General features: G+C 48.4%; 1 protein-coding gene across 4 annotated transcripts in view; it reads left to right on the top strand.

The window, feature by feature from the left end:
• Positions 1 to 17,088, top strand: part of LOC144179017 (zinc transporter foi-like) — a 101,833-nt gene that overhangs the window by 44,551 nt on the left and 40,194 nt on the right. The window lies entirely within an intron of this gene.

The raw sequence follows: 17,088 nt of genomic DNA, 5'->3' as shown, positions 1-17,088 counted from the left end.
GTTGTTCCGCGTGCCGTCAGTCGTTTTTGATTGTTTCTGGTATTTGCGTTGTATAGGTGTTATGAGTCACGTGTGTTAGCTCACCGAGTGGATAATGCATCTGCGTTGCACTGCCCTGTTAATTGTAGCGCTACTGCTGGCGACAGGCTGAAGTTATTGTCCAGTAACGGGTGTTAGGTCTCACTCCATCCAATCTTCCTTTGGTCGCCTCCGCAGCCTTGCGGTTTATTTTCCCTTCGTTACTTTCAAAACCACGCAGCTTAGGGAAAACGAATATTTCCCTAGTGTGGATTTGGATGGACGCAATCGCATTCCAACGAAATGGGACGAATCGCTTGTTTCCTTTCCTCCGACCGCACATGTCCCGTCACGTTGGGTACACTTCCCCGCAAAGCGCTTCGTTCCCAGGCAACCTGCTCAAGCCTTTTCCTGACAGCCCCGCGCCGTTGTGGGTGAGCTTGCCGCAAGGTAAAATTTCCGCGTTTCTGTAGTCAGACGGAAGGGAGCGGGGGTTGGGGGCTAATACAGTGAACTTCGCCGACTGTGGTTAGGATTATCATTTGCGAAAGCCTGCTCCGTCCTCATCGAGATGGCCCGCAGCGCCTGCTTCGATGCCCCTTGTGCTATTCGTGAACATACTGCAAATCCTGTACTTAGCCGTATGCTTTGGGCCGGCCTCAGCCGAGTGGGCGTTGCGCCGTTTGCGGTGGAGACTACGCCGTCGCTTTCCCAGAAGGCGTCTGGAGTTCTCCGTTTCTTCAGTATAAACGTTTGTAGTGCACCTGACAAAGGTACATAGTGGGCACACTCGCGTTTTCTCTCCCGTGTCGCCCGTTTCCTTTGCGCTTGTAAGTGCAGAGCACTTTAGGGGTTTGTCTTGTCGTAGCTCGCTCGCTGGACCCAAGTATACACAGCCACACGGCGTCCCGTCGTAGCGGCTGTCGTCGCGGCGTAACCCAGGGCCTTCGAAAGACGTGCGTTTTTTTTTTTTTTATAGTCATAAGCGTCCGAAACTCGTGAACCGCTGGCGCTTGTCATACACCTCCCCGTTGTTTGTTTAGCTCAAAGAAAACTGCAGGTAAATTTGAGGCAAAATACACGTAATTAACCGGCAGCGCCCTCGTTCATTTAGTTAGAAACGCTCGTTGGGTTGGATTTTACGATAGTAAGCGAAAAAAGAGTGGCAGTGCAACGCCGGCACGTGCGGGAGGAAAAGCAAGCACAAAAAGAACAGAACTCCCGATGGTGCACTTTCAGGAAGGCGGCGCGCGAGCACTGCGAAGGCGGGAAATTTGAATTGCATTGTGTGGTAGCAGTGAGCGTATAACGGCGCTACAGCCCATTATGGCGAATCGCATGCTCTGCACTTCCGACAGCTTTCACCTTGAGTGGAATGGCTTTAATTTTTACCCCTTCAATCCACCTGTGCAGTCTAGTTCGCCTACCTGTCTACCTATTCTCATTTTACGTTTCGCGCTGGGGTTTTTTCAGCTGTCCAGCCTTGGCGATATTAATGGTGTCGGTCTCTTGGTCCCTTTTCGCTTGTCCTTTTTGGAGCTGTCGCATGCTAAGGGCCAGACGTCAACGACAATTTCCTCAACATTCCAACAAATCGGCGTTACAACATATTGCTTGGCTACGGGTTACACCCGAAGGTTCGAGAGACTGTCTAATTAATTAACCTCAAACCGACGACGAACGGCGCAGCCAGGTGCTCGCGTCCCTGGGAAGTCCCTTCTCCGGCCAACTCACGCGCTTATCGTCCGAAAGCCAGGAAATGCGGCGGACGACGCGCACACATGACTTGATCGCCCCCGGGTCGCGTGCGACGCCGGACGGTGGGGGGGAGGGCGAGGCGCCTTGACCCTGAAGCAATATCGCACGCGACATCGCGTCTGCTGCATAGTCTGCGTGCTTCGCATGCGAGCGCATGGACGGACGTCATCGGGCGGCGTGTGGGGCAGCCGTCCGCGTGACTCCAGCGGTCGTGACTTCGATCAGCGCGGCCATGTTTCATTCTGGCCTCCCCGGTTTCGCGTCTTATCTGTGTTCGATCTGACGCGCTGCTCGCCTTATCGGCTATATTGTTATTCTCGCCCTCATTGGAATGGGAGCTTCAGGATCGATTATGATTAGGCGCCTTTTCACCGTTGACGTCTCGTGCGCGTCGACGGCTGCCTTTCTTTGTCCTTCTACAGCTGTCTCTCATCGAGCTGGTGGAAAAGTTTCGTTGGCTTGCCTAAATGAGCTGCTTGTTCGTGTTGATATACTGGGCGGTCTTGCGTATAGGTTATGAGCGGGCAAGATGAGACAGCTGCCGGTGTTTCATTCTATTTAATCGAAGTAAGCTTTCATGATAGTGGTGTAGACGTTTGTTAGAACCTTGATTCATCTCCGGTTTGAGGTTCGGTCTTTCTTACAGGAAAATAACCCGGCTAAGCGGGAGCTCTGTGCGGCCGCTCGCGCTCGTGTGGGGTATACGTGGATGCTTCACAGGCGTGACGTTGCGACGAGGTGGGAATCCTTGAAACCCGACTAATGCGTATCGGACGTGGACGGGCGACACTTTTCGGGCGTCTTAACAGGTCTTAAAAAAATGTATTACAATTGAATAGTAATACATTTTTTTCCCTAGGAAAAAAAACTATCCCTAGCTATCCCTAGAAAGGAATAGTATTACTTCCTAGGGATAGTTGAGAGAAGCGCGACAGCCAAAAGTGCGGATCCAACCTTCGCTGAAAGCGCGACCAATCGATCGCCAAACCTTCGGACCCAAATCGCGAACGAAGAACGAATCCATGCGACTATCTTCCGCGCGCTAAGTCAACGCATCTGCGAACGATCTAAATGTATAGTCATACGGGGTTTATGAGATTGTCTTATGTAGAATCGTTCCTTCATCGCGATTTTCAAGTAACCGTTTTGACACAGTGGGAGTGCGGTTTTTTTTCACGCACGTGCCCTGTGTCCAGACAGAGACCTTATCGGAGCTTTTCAGTTGACCGACCGGTCTATGGGGACACGCGTTAGTTTTTTGACATGACGTCATCGGTCCCACTGAGAAAGCTTTCGTTTGAAAAAAATTACGCCCACCTCCCCTCGCGGGAACCCTGGTGTGATGCGACGCTGAGGGGAGTTCAAGCGCAAGCGGAGAGCAACCGTCGACCGAAAGGCCGCCGGAGAGCGGCACACCGGTTATATGCGCAGCGCGCCCGAAGGAGAGGAGACCGCGGAGAGAGAGAGTGCCGCGGCTATGACGCAACACAATCCACTTTAATCCAATCCAAGTCAAGCCAATCCAATCCAATCAAATCCAATCCAATGCCCCTCGCGAGAGAGTGTACGCTATCGGAGAGGAGAGGGGGAGTGTGGCTGCGGAAAACAACGGACGCACGCGGACAACGGACGCACGCAGGAAGGACAGGGCCGCCGACAAGAGATGCTCTGTGCGTCGCATCTAAAAAAAAAAAAAAAAAAGATCGTGCGTTCCTTTCGTGAACAAAAATGATGCACCCCCTGTCGTGGGCCGTGTTACCGAATCCTTATGCACCGTGGCTGTTGCTACGGTGCACACTGCAGCTGCAGTATGGCGACGTATATATATTTTTTTCTTCTATTTGTCCGCCCCAGCGTGTGCACCGTCTGCAGAGAGCGGAGCCTTGCCAACTGGCCTCCCGCCCATTGGTTGCGCCTCCGAGGGAAACGCACTAGGACTGGCAGGCGCTGCGGACTCTCGAACTCTGCTCTTAATTCCGTCGGAGATGTGGCGTGTTCCGATTCAGACGGAGCCTACACAAGGAGAGGTGGCAACAGCGCACGGGGCCCGCACTTTAAAGTGCAGAGCACTTTAGGGGCCCGCCTCGTCGCCGTAGCTCGCTCGCTGGACCCAAGTAGAGCCACGCGGCGTTCCGTCGTAGCGGCTGTCGTCGCGGCGTAACCCAGAGGCTTCGAAATCCAAGCGGTTTATGTAGTCGCAAGCGTTCGAAACTGGTGAACCGCTGGCGCTTGTCATACATCTCCCCGTTGTTTAGCGTAAAGAAAACTTCAGGTGCATGTGAGGCAAAATATACGCAATTAACCGGCAGCGCCCGCATTCATTTAGTTCGGAACGCTCGTTGGGATCGTTTTTACGATAGTAAACGAAAAATGTTGCAGTGCAACGCCGGCTTGGCGGGAGCAAAAGCGAGCACAAAAAGAACAGAACTCCCACTGGCGAAGTTTCAGGCAGGGGGCGCGCGAGCGTTGCGGAGGCGGGAAATTTGATTTGCATTGGGTGGTAGCAGCGAACTGATAACGGCGCTATACAGCCCATTATGGCGAATCACTGCTCTGCACTTCCGACAGCTTTCACATTGAGTGGAACGGCTTTGATTTTTCAAACGGGATTTTGCACTTGAATTAGCTCGTCGTGTGCGGAGTTGCGGTGGACTGAAATGAAGAAAAAAGAATTCCACAGGCACAGCTTCTACGCCTGAGTTGAGGAATGATGGGATGCGCATACTGCTGGCGGTTGATTGCTGTCGGTGAGCGGTGGTGATTATGATTTCATGAGTGTGTCGACAATACTGTTAAAAGAAACGCGACGGCGTTGTAATGGAGGTAATTGCATGATGGAGGCGATGTGGCAAAATGGGGCTGGCATCATCAGATTTTAAAATGTTCCTCAGACATCTGGCTGAAAACCAGACGCTCCCTCGTCTTCCAGAATAGGTTCGCGCCTTGCATCAGATCCGCCGTGCTAGTACAGCGCATAAAATATTGCATCGCCGGCGTATTCTTTCCTTTCCTCTCTCTCTTTTTTTTTTCTACAACGCGAAGCTTTATCACGCCGTCTACATTTTCTTCCTTCTTCTTTTTCGCTGGCGCGTTTCCTCAGAATTCTCGTAAAGTTTCATTGCCCGGTCGTTGTGCGCACGCAAGCTCTGCGCTCTCTCCGAGAAACCTTTGAACGGCCACCGACGCTAGAGGCGATTGCGCGTAACTGGCCGATATACAAGGCGTAAAAAACGCCCCCGTGAGCGTTTCACTGCACTTATTCTCGCCCTATACAGTATAGCCCTTTTATAGCGAACTCGATTTTACCGAAATAGCGGCTATAACGAACAAATCTTCGTTTCCCGTTGCCATTTGTATGCGTGGATTTTGTGTCCAGGTATAGCGAAAAGCGGATATGACTAACTGATTTCAGTTTCCCGATGTGCTCGTTATAAGCGGACTCAGCTGTATTTCTTACTTGAATAAAAAAAGAAAAAAAAAACAGGAAAAAAAATCAGCGCCTTTCCGCTCCGTGAAGGATGGTGACCAGCGAATGTGTGGGGCGTATTGTTAGTGGCCTTAGCGGCTAATTGTCCCGTAATTTTTTGCGGACAGTTCCGGTAAAGCAAATGCTACAGCCGTTTTTTGTAAGCATACTTCCTCTGTAAAAATGGCCGTGTGTTGACAGCAGACAGCAATTCTATAACGTTTACAACTTGACTGTGGACTAATTAATTATCAGAAGTAAATTAAACTCGGCGTATAGTGGTAGAGTCGACTTATTGGGTAATTGTCATTAAACTTGTATCGGATACTTTTGACAGCACAAGAGCGAGAGCTGTTTTCTGTAACCATACTCCCTCCCTATAGATAGGCATGCTTCACTGTGCGACATACGATGCGGAAAAGCCAGCTTACGACGACCAAGCTTACATCGATCTCTTTAAAGTCAGCTTCACCTCGCAACACAAACGCATTGCTGACATAAGCCGTCTTATATCAAAATATAAAGGCCGTGTGTATATATATATATATATATATATATATATATATATATATATATATATATATATATATATATATATATATATATATATATATATATATATATATATATATATATATATATATATATATATATATATATATATATATATATATATATATATATATATATATATATATATATATATATATATATATATATATATATTGTAACGAAGAAGACAGGTCCGGGTCAAGGGATTAAAGCTCAGGCCGAAATTCAAGCTGAAGCAGGGCAATCCCCACGGACAATCCCCACGCATCAAGTGCGCAGCATACGCAGCGTGATCGAGTTCAGTTCTGGCTGCCCCTGCTTCTTCGGCTCCTCGAGCTCCTTCGGTCTCCGTCGCTTGAGCCCCTCGGTTCCTTGGCTGTCTAAATAAACCCCACTACAATATATATATATATATATATATATATATATATATATATATATATATATATATATATATATATATATATATATATATATATATATATATATATATATATATATATATATATATATATAATATAGTTCGTGCCGCAACGTGGCGCAAAGCTCGCGTGCGGTTCTTGTCTACATCGCTCTGTTGCCGGAGTTAATGTGCTGGATCCTAGCCATAGACAGCTTTGCCGTAAAAAAAGGTGTGGTGTAGGGAAGCTGTAATTTGCAGAAACAATATTTTAAAGCGCTCGTGCTGAGATGCCGATTGCTGTATTGGACAGCGCAAGTCGGGAGTAGTTGGGAGACTTATGGGAAACATTTTCGTCCTGCTGCGGTCTTGGAGATGATGATTGATAATAATAATAATGATAATAATAATAATTAATGATAAGAAGATGATAATGATAATGTGTGGTGGTGGTGGGGATGATATGCAGGTCATGAGCAGGTAGTCCGCAGGTTCAACCTGCGTACGGGTGCCGTCAAAAGTAATTGGAACGGGGTCTCATAAATTACCGGATTTCTTCTGCAGGAAACTCGTGGCTGCATTAATGTATTGAGAGGAGTCCTCCCTAATAGAAAAAAAAAAGGTTCCTGTAAACGGGTAATGGCTGTCATAAAGCCAGCGAGGCACATAATTTGTGATGTCCACAAAACCTTGTTCCAATAACTTATGAAGGCCGCTGTACATTTGGTCCCTCTGCGACTCTTTATCGTTATTCGCGCTGTTCTCAACGGGGCGAGCGCACTAGTTTGCGCTTAACACTGTCGGCCGTACTGCTGCGCGAAAATCAGTATTCCGTTCCTAAATTAAACTCCGATCACCGCTTCTTCAAAGAACGCGCATCGCGTAACCCAATCTCGAGTCACTTTCTGCCCACGGCGTCTCAGAAAATAGGCTGCGCAACTTCCATATGCCGGGGCCTCGTTTGACAACGTTGCACAAGCCTGAGCTGCCGTTCCTGGTACAGTTTTAAATAGACATGGATCACCCGGGAAGGCCTGCGGGGAAATTTTTCTATTGAACCTTTTACGATGAAAGAATGTACGTTGATAGCTGACGCCTCCAGAAATACCTATTATAAATGCATAAGTAAACAATTTCGGGTACACAATGGCTTCTACTGCTACGGTTTCTACCGTCAGCGGACGACGCGTACCCAACGCAGTTCCGTTGCTTGAGCTATCTTCCCTGAGGCCGCCGCACATTGGCCTCGTGATTGGACGCGGATTGCGCGTTATGGTTGGCTTGGCGATTGGTTCTGTCGGCAAAGTCAGCGGCGAGTGTTGGCAGGGATTATCTGATTACTAGTGACGCAAGGGCCTCGACCGTGGTTGGATTAAGCAGTGCCCTTGGTTGCATTCGAACCCGAGCTTCATACATGGCTTGCGTGGGTGCACCACGCGCGAGACTGCTTACTGCTACGCACGATCGGCATTTGCGAGTGCAGCCCAAAAAAGGGAAAATCTGCTCTACTGAAGAAATTATCTAACAATGCTATGTCTTGGAAATGTCCGCGATTGCTTGTCGGGGCTAGGGGAGGGAAAAAACAAACGAACCCCGAACTTGGTGTTTGGTGGGAAGTAAGCAGAGTCGTGGATAGTGTCTTATAAAGCACACTCATGCGGTTATTGTTTCGGAAACTGTTCGTGGCGTGGGAGCCGTAAACAAGTAGTAGAACGCCAAACGGCCAAATGATTTCAATGTTTCGACCATGGGCTGAAAGTAGTTTTAATGTCTGCAAAGTTGAATTTCGACGCAATACGTTTAGGCAATGAAAATAAGAGTTAGCCCCCGTCCCCTTCTTTCTGTTATTTCTTTCTATCGGCTGCCATTGTCCCGCACGTGAGCCGTTTCCTGCTTCTGTCGCTTGCACTGCTTCGAGAAATGTGTCTCCGGAAGGACCTCCATCGCACGCCACTCCGCGCGGCTGCTCGCGTCGTTTTCATTTCCTGGTGTCGATTTGTCCATCGGCACAGGCGTCGTGACATTCTGGGTGCATGTGCTAGCTCGCAGCGTTGCGCAAACTGTTTTTACTTCAATCGACCACGGGTGCACGCATACGCAGAAAGTTTGGGCAATCGGCTCCTTCCCCTCTCGCAACCCTTTCCATCCCTTCTCTCCTCTCCATCTTGATCCTGGCTCGAGCTTCAAGAGCGAGCTAGACTGCTCGTGGCGTGATGCTTCGCTATACCCTTCACCCTTATGTTACGAATCAGAGTCACGCTACTCTAATTTCCGAGCATGAGCCAGGAAAAAAAAAATAGCATGAAGCTATGTCGAAAACTAAGCGTGCTGGGTCATTATTCGAAGAATTGAATTCCGCTAAACAAACGCGGACACAAGAACAAGAACCCGAATCGTCCTGTCTTTTCTATAGTTCGGTATCCGCGTCTTTGTTAGGTGTTTTTAGATTTTAACTCTTCAGTTCTTGTTCACCATCGCCTTTAGAACTGCTGGATAAGTCGCCTTATGGTAATTGGTCGCGCCTGCACGCGCGGACGCGAACCACATTTGCCAGCGGCGACGACTCTGGCGCACTCTCGGTTAAACTTTCCCCATCACTTTACCTTTTAATGCGATTCCGCTTTCTTTCTACTTTTTGACGCCGCCGTCCCTTTTGTTTGTGGTCGACCTGGCCGAGTTCGAAGCACGCGGTCTCGTGATCGAGAGTGCTCTTAACTCGTTTCTGTTTTGGTTTTATTCGCTTTTTAGAGAGCGAATCGCAATTCTCGAAGGCCGTGCGTTTGCGAAGGCTACACTTCTTCTAATGCGCTGCTTTTGTTCTTCGTTTTAGTTGTCCTTGCTCCGTCGTTAAATTGTAAGTGCGCGCCGCGCTTGCCGTTACGAATCTGCGTCGCACGTGCATTCATTGCGCGGACGGGGCCGACGGCTTGATGGGCCATCACTTAGGCACACAGCCGTAAAGTTAAGTCTGCTGCAGAGGCCATAATGTGAGATTGCGCCTGTTAGTGATACACTGTAGCCGTCGTGTCGGGTGCCTTTTCACTTGAAGCGTGTAAAAAATTCCGCACCACGACAGAGCTCCTCTTCGCTTGTGGCAGTGCGCACAACGAGAAAGATATTTCATTACCCACATTTTTTTTTATTGCCAATCTAGAAAAAAAATCGGATTTGAAGTTTGGGACTTAGAAGAGGCGAAATTTATCTAACCACTAAAGCGGTTGTAAATGTCTCTTATGGATGAAAGCAACACTTGAGAAAGGTTATGTTCCTGCCGTTAAGTGGTCTTCGTGAAGCGTCCTCTCTTTTTTGTATTGTTTGTTGTATATATAATTTGTACTTTTTGTATTGCAGTTTGTTGTTACCACGCGCAAAAGTGGTTAAACGTTCTACGTATTTTTTTTACCTTGTTGAGTACAGCCAGCGTTTTGAAAGGTTAACGAGGAGTGTAACCTATTTTTATACGTTTGATGCGGTAATCATGTTACCCAGGGGCCGTATTCACAGCTAATTTTGGATTCGTTCTGGCTAATGCTATACCAATCCAGGCAATGTACGGTGCCTCAACACTGGCCCGTGGGTCCGGCTCGTGATTCGCAACTGCGCGTGCGCGCTGAAATCCATGGGAGAACGAGGGAAATGTAAAGAAAAGAACAGGGCGCAGTGGGAGTACTCGGGGAACGCCAACTTCCAGATCCACGTATCGAATAACAAAACGGATAGGCATTGGCCTTCAAACTGCACCTGCGAGCTTTGTTTTGCTCTGGAAGCAGGTATCCATTGTTTTTGACGTTGACAGTGCATTGTTCGCATTGCTTCTAGCACGCCTGTCAGCAACGCATGCCAAATAGGTTGCGTCATTGCTTATAGTCTACTAGAGGTGAATTGGTACTTTGAAGTAGATAGAACGGGGACTAGGGAGGTAATCACTGCTGTGACAGTACATAATGCGTGCTGTACGATAGGACGGCGTGCCTGCTTCGTGCGGGCAGAGGACTCTGGCGCGGGCGATGTTCGTATCGAGGCATGAAAGTTTCAGGGCTGCATCGCTCTGTGAATGTGTGTGTTATTGACTATGAAAGCATGTGTGGTGGTTGGAATACTCTGGTTTGAAAAGGCTTTGGGGTCGTGTACGTTTTGCCGTCACGGGTGCAGTATGTTTGGCTGGAGGTGCTTTACTCGTCATGTTTGTCCGTGGAGAATATGCTATCGCTCGCCATCGCCGGATTTCGCACGTGCCAATCATTCAGAAATAAAGATGAACGAAACCGCGCTTCTTTCTTACTTACTGGGGAGTGCACGTGTCTGGCGACGGACAGGACCTAGGAGTTCAGCTCAATCTAATTGTTATTGTCACTAATCTAATCAATCTCTTTGTTATTTACGCGAGAAACTGCCGCAATGTATTCAACCCTTAATTAAATGCTGGACATTAAAAAGTCTTGCTGCATGCTGCTGCTGCTGCTTACAAATGCAATGAAGACAACGTACCGCGTCGCTTTATTTCAAAAACTTCCACGTTCACATGTCGCTACGAACTTTTTCTACTAGGAGTGATGCTACCGACACTGACTGGTTTGCGTTTGAAATTATCCGCCTTCTTCATTTTGAAAATATCCGCCTCCTGCATTGTAATATGGCGTACCTTGGGGTAGCAGCCAAAAAGGAAAATTTATACTAAGAGATGCTTTAGAGCAGGACTCGTAAGTACGGTCGTCGCTGACTAAGCATAAGTACACCGCCGTTATACCAAAACGATTGGACAGAAAATTTGTTATAAGAGGTAATTTTATACAAGCGATGGTGACTTCAACGCAGATGACCTCGTTAAAGACAGCGGGAAATTTCGTAATGAAACGATTTCTTTATCACTATCATCATCATAAGCCAATCTGTGTCCACTGCATGCAGGACGAAGGCCTCTGCCGTATACCTCCATCCTTTCTGTAGCGCCGAAGGGAATTTGCGGCTGTTTTTCTGATAGTGGCGAGAAACCAAAACGCGTGTTCGTCGAGATTTAGGCGGACGTTACACATCCGCAAGTGGTCTAAGTTAATCCGCGGACCTCATACGGCGCGCCCGCCTCACAGCTTTGGCGCGTTAAAGGAGCAATGAAGAGAAAACACAAGTTTGGTTCATTCGAAAGATTGCCTCGTTAGAATCATACTGACACCACTTTTAACGTAAACTTCGCTCAAATAGGCTACATAGTTAGGAAAAAAGGGAATGGCCATGCTACCCACTAGCTCATTTCCCGAACAGAACCTATGATGTCATACCAGACAGCTCTGCGATTGGCTCAGGGCGGCAAAAGTAAACGCAAATTAGGCAGAGCTTATAAGCTTGCCGAATGAGCTATTTGCGCTTAAATTTAGGGCACATTCTTTTTAAAGCCCTAAGAATTATGGGACAAACAGTGGAAGTTGCGAAAGCACACGTAAACATATAAGTACCGATGCGCATACTGCTGTTGGTACTGCGCGCAGTATGCTTGGTTTAGCTGCACAGGACTGCGGGGCTTTGGGGTTGTTCCAGACGACACTGGCCGATTGACGCAAGCGACGATGTCTTACGTGACCGTATTTGTCGAGCGAGCACCATGTTTTCACGAAACTATTGTCTCCATGAACAAAACAAGCCAGATACAAATACGTTCACAAAAAACCAAAGGCAGAAAACGGCTTGCCGCAGTGTGGTGGCGCCATCTAGGTTCACTAACGGTAAACAAGGCCCTGTGATGTCACTGAAGACCACGAAAACGCGTGATTTAGCGGGAAAATCAAAATTGTAACTTTATATATTTATCTCTCAGGGAATAAAGCATCGTTTGCATTCGGAAGCGCTGGGGGCACTATAAAACACGAAATCTTTCGAATAACACAACCTTGTGTTTTGTCTTCATGGCTCCTTTAAGCCCCAGTTTGTTAAAGTTCCGTGCTTTCCGCGGCACGTGCGGTGGTTACCCGCGAGAGGCGCAAATTTAGTGAATGGTTTCATTGTACCGCGAGTATGAGCAACCTTCTTGTCATCATTTCCGCATTGCCATTGAAACCGTTGGCTTGCGTAAAACTTCGTGTGAATGCACGTGGTTTTGGTGATTTAAAGTATTTTGTTTGAGATTGCTTTGCCTGGCGTGTGGCTTATCGGGAATCTCCGAAGCGCTTGCGACCTTCCTATAGCTTTCTCACAATATCGTGAAGGATGACATGAAAGACTCGACGCGTTTCTGGCATACCTGCGTGGCTGTAACCTTGCCGGGGGTTGCCGCGGCGCTTCCCGAAAGCGGCGCCTCGTCGAAAGTCACCGACCGTGTCGCGAGATCGGCCGAGAAACTCTCCGGCAAATAAAATAAAAACGGAAGATGTAGGAAACGATGCGACGAACTTGCGTCCTATGGGCCTTGGCGTATACGGACGCGGCGAAAGCGGTTGAATGTCGCGCGAAGAAAAGTTCTGTAAGAAGGAAAAGGTGAACGATGAGGCGTAAATCGCGGTCACTGATTTCGAATTTTCCGCTCCATGTAGCCGGGTGTACCGACAAAAAAAAAAAAAAATGCCCCTCGCCCACCCTCCTCCGCTGTATCCCCGCGCCAATCGCGGTGATGCTGGCTGAACGGAGTCCTTTGCTTTGCCGCTAGACACCTGCTGCGCGCTGCGCCGCCGCGCTGCCGTTCCACGAAGTCGGTTCGCTTTCGTTTCGCATACGACTTATTTCTGGCCTGGCCCCCGCGCTCCTTTCTTTTTTTCTGTGCATGTGTGGGGGTGAGTGCAAGCTCAGACTGTCGTTAGTGTCTTGTATCCTTATTTATTAATTTGTTATACGTAAGCGTACCGGGAGGCGCAAACTGGCCGGATGTTCGCCTCGCGAAAGGTGAAGCCTCTGGAGCGCGCATGCGCAGTACGGGAAGTGACGTCAGCGGCGGATCGCCGGCGCGCGAGCCGCTGACGCTGTGACGTCGCTCGCCAGGGCGTACTCGGCGTTGGACTTTGGTGTCCGTTGACGGTCCCTGTTCGTCTTTGCCGGCGCATGTCGCTCGTCGAAGCGCACGCTTCGTGCTATGCCGCTTCGCCCAATGCGCTTGCATCGACTATCGTTTCGCATACGATGAGCTTCCGCTCCGAGGCTCGCTTGACGGCTCGCTTGACGGCCCGCTCCATTCATCACGACACATTCGGCCGGTTTGAGCCTCCTACGCGTACGCGTAAAAAGCATTTAATTCGGCAGCTGCAGCGCCGGTAGCGATCATGGATCATTCCGAAACTACGGGTGTCTGGTGAACGTTATGCTCCGATAGCAAAACTCCGTAGCGTAAACAGCGTCAAGGGATGAGATCTATCGTGGCTTGCATAGCCAACGTAATCGTAAAGCTAGGCTTCAAGAATTTGTGTATGCGACGAGGTAAACTAAGTTTCCATTGACGACTTGAAGTAGTCCGACTTGCTCGTAGTACCCGACGCCGTGGTGTGCCTTCGTGAACTCTGCAAAATATAAAAAAAAAACCAATAGCGACGTCATCCGCGGCGTTTGTAGTACACTAAGCGTCCCGAGATGTCTCAATTAATCCGGATTGCTCTGTATACTATACAGCGCACTTCGTGCGCCCCAAGCGTTTATTCGTTGCGTCAAACCCCATATTTAAATCGAGCTGCTTCACGCAGCATTTAATGCAGGTGGTGGTGGTGGTGGTGAAACTTTATTTCCAAAAAGGGTCCTGAAGGACACCTGACCGGTGTCAAGGTGTAGAGGGCATCTCCCACGTCGGGACGGGGAGCCCGAGACTCTCCGCCGCTACGCGGGCCTTCTGGACAGCCCAGAGTTGATCGTTAAGTTCACTGCTCCTGAGAGCACTGTCCCACTTGACCTCATCCTCCAGATAGGAGGCTTGCGTAGCACAACCACACAACATATGACCCAAGTTCACATGCCCATCACACTTTGAACACGTAGCAGTTCCGTCGTAGTCCGAGTCGATGTGGCTCATCCTCCAAGGATTGGCGTATGAGTCCGTTTGTAACATGCGGAGAGTGACTGACTGCGCCCTGTTGAGTCCTTTGTGTGGGAGCGCAAATTCCCGTCGATTTAAGTAGAAGTGCTTGGTGAGCTCGTTGTAGGTCTGAAGTTGATCCTTGAAAGCCCTTTGTGGAGACGGGGGTGGTTGGGAGGGTGCGCGGCTGCTGAGTCCTCGCGCCGCCTCGTGTGCGGATTCATTGAAGTTCCGCTGTCCTCCCCCGAGGTCGCCCATGTGGGCTGGAAACCAGACTATCGAATGATTACTAATGTGTCTATCTTCCAATAACTTGGAGACTTTGGCATCAACCACTCCCCTGGCGAAGGCTCGAGTGGCCGCCCTAGAGTCGCTATAAATGACCTTATGTTGAGGATCAAGCAGAGCAAGTGCAATGGCCATTTGCTCAGCAACCTCCGGATTCTTGGTAAACACGGAAAGTGCGTTGCACATCCGTTCTTGAGCATCAATGACGGCTATCGAAAAGGCCTGTCTTCCATTTATCTGAGCAGCATCTACAAAAGCCGACTCCGTAGGGCTCTCGAGAGCTGCAGCTAGAAGTGCCTTGGCTCGACACAGTCTCCTTCCTTGATTAAAGACAGGGTGGACGTTTCTGGGGAAAGGACGGACCACGATGGAGTCTCTGATTTCTCTGCTAAGGTGTTTAACACTCTCCTTATTCTGTTCGGTAAAGATGCCCAGAGTGACCAGAATGTCTCTGCCTGCTCTTGTGCCTGACAGTCGACCTACCTGCGCAGTGTGCTGGGCTTCTGCGATTTCTGATAACGTATTGTGAACCCCTAGTTTCAGTAGGAGATCTGTGGATGCATTGATAGGAAGCCCCAAAGCTACCTTAAAAACACGACGAATCATGGTGTCGAGGCGTTTCTCTTCGGTTTTCTTCCAATTGAGCATAGCCGCGACGTAAGAAATGTGGCATAGGACGAAAGCGTGGATAAGCCTGATGACGCACTCCTCGCTTATACCCCTATTCCTGTTGAGAATGCGTCGAATTTAATGCAGGTGTACTGTGAGGAAGCGGGCTGTTCCTGTGCAGCATCTGCACGCGCATTGGCGAAGTAATGGAACAGTTATGCAAAGCGCGTTCCAGTAATGTAGAAACGCATCGCGGAGGGGAGCTTTCGTGCTTGAACAGCGCCACGCCCATCGGGCAGTGTGCTGGACTACGCGCCTGCCCCGCGAGGGCGCAAGCTCATGCGGGCTCGCTGCCTGTGTGGTGAGCACGCCTGCTGATAGTTGGCTTTCTTCTGCTGCGCAATTCGATGTGCGCTGCTTCTGGCGCGGTGGGTGGCTATTATTACCTCTCGTTTGATGGTTGTCACGCGGGTGTCGGTCCGTCTGAAAGCTCTAGTTTGCTACCCAGGACTCCAGCTGTGATAGGTCAGCTTACGCTCCATCTCTCTCTCTCTCTCTCTCTCTCTATATATATATATATATATATATATATATATATATATATATATATATATATATATATATATATATATATATATATATATATATATATATATATATATATATATATATATATATATATATATATATATATATATATATATATATATATATATATATTGTGTGTGTGTGTGTGTTTTTTTACTGCAGTACAAGACTATAGGTGGCAATATGACGCAATGGGGGTGGTCTTTTTTTTTTACTCCGATGACGTCGTGGGTGCGAGTCTGCTTTCTTGTGTTCCTATGCACAGCTCAGTATCGAGCTAGTATGTGGAACAGTCCCAAGCGCAACCCTCAAAAAAAAAAGTCATATGTTCGTCAGTCAGAACGCCACGAAAAAAAAAAAATCAGCTACCTCCCTGTCTAAACGACAAAGATGGGGAACGCGAAACTTTCCAGAATCCAGTCCGACAGCGAACGAACCAACCCAGAAGCGAGTGAACCCTATTTATTTATGATGATTAATTAGTATTATCGTAACGCCATTCCAACCTGATGAGTACGGTAAGGTGGTGCGGTGTGGGTCCGCTCGCTATACTGATACGGGCATTCCACGGCTTTCCATCGTCGTCGTTAGACGGAGGATTTCGTTTTCTGTCTACTTTTGCGTGTCCACGCACCCACCTCCAAATCCAAACTGTCTCGACAGCGCCGGAGTGGCGCAGCCGGATAGACGCCAGCTTCATAACGCGACGGCCCTGGCTTGATTCCGATTAAGGGAAGCGTTTTAATATTTCTTCGGTTGGTTGGTTGGTCCAAAAAAATGGCTCGTACCCACTCAGGGGGATTGGCCAGGAAATGGGCGCTAACTGAGAGAAGAGGAAAAACTAATTTGGATTAAAAGAAGAAAAGTGAATAAATACAGAAAAAAGGTGAGTATAAAATGGAGTAAAAAGATAAGTAAACTGCCAGAAAATAAGGTGCGGTAGCAGATAGAGCTCACCAACTACAAAATCAGCACAAATGAATAAGGAAAGGATTGGCCGAAGGACAATCGTGGAAATTGTGTAAGAAAATTAAAGAAAGAAGATCCGGCAGCGAAGGGGAGGCAGTGAGCGGGAAGGCAGATGATACAGGCGCAGACATGTTTTTAAGAGCAGCCCGCCATCTTGAATTAGCGGCTAGCACGGGAGACGGCGTGATTCAAAGATGAATGAATGTACAGCGCGGCAAAGATCCCCGCGGCAAAAACCCAGTACTGTCGCCCCGAGTGATAATATTAGAGGAAGAGTGATTGGGTGGGCCAATTGATTAAAAGGGTTTTCCAAATATCTTTTTCGTATGGAGGCAAACAGGAGAAAATGTTCTATAGTCTCTAATTCATTGCAAAATACACAAAGGGCTGAAGGGGCGAGATTACGGCGGTACAAATAATAATTTAAATTTGGTACGCCACAGCGAAAGTTAGTTAGGC

The sequence above is a fragment of the Haemaphysalis longicornis genome, unplaced genomic scaffold, assembly GCF_048455015.1.
Source record: "Haemaphysalis longicornis isolate Haplotype H1 unplaced genomic scaffold, Haemaphysalis longicornis Haplotype H1 scaffold_4, whole genome shotgun sequence".
NCBI lineage: Eukaryota > Metazoa > Arthropoda > Arachnida > Ixodida > Ixodidae > Haemaphysalis > Haemaphysalis longicornis.
This window is presented reverse-complemented; position numbering and strand designations above follow the sequence as displayed.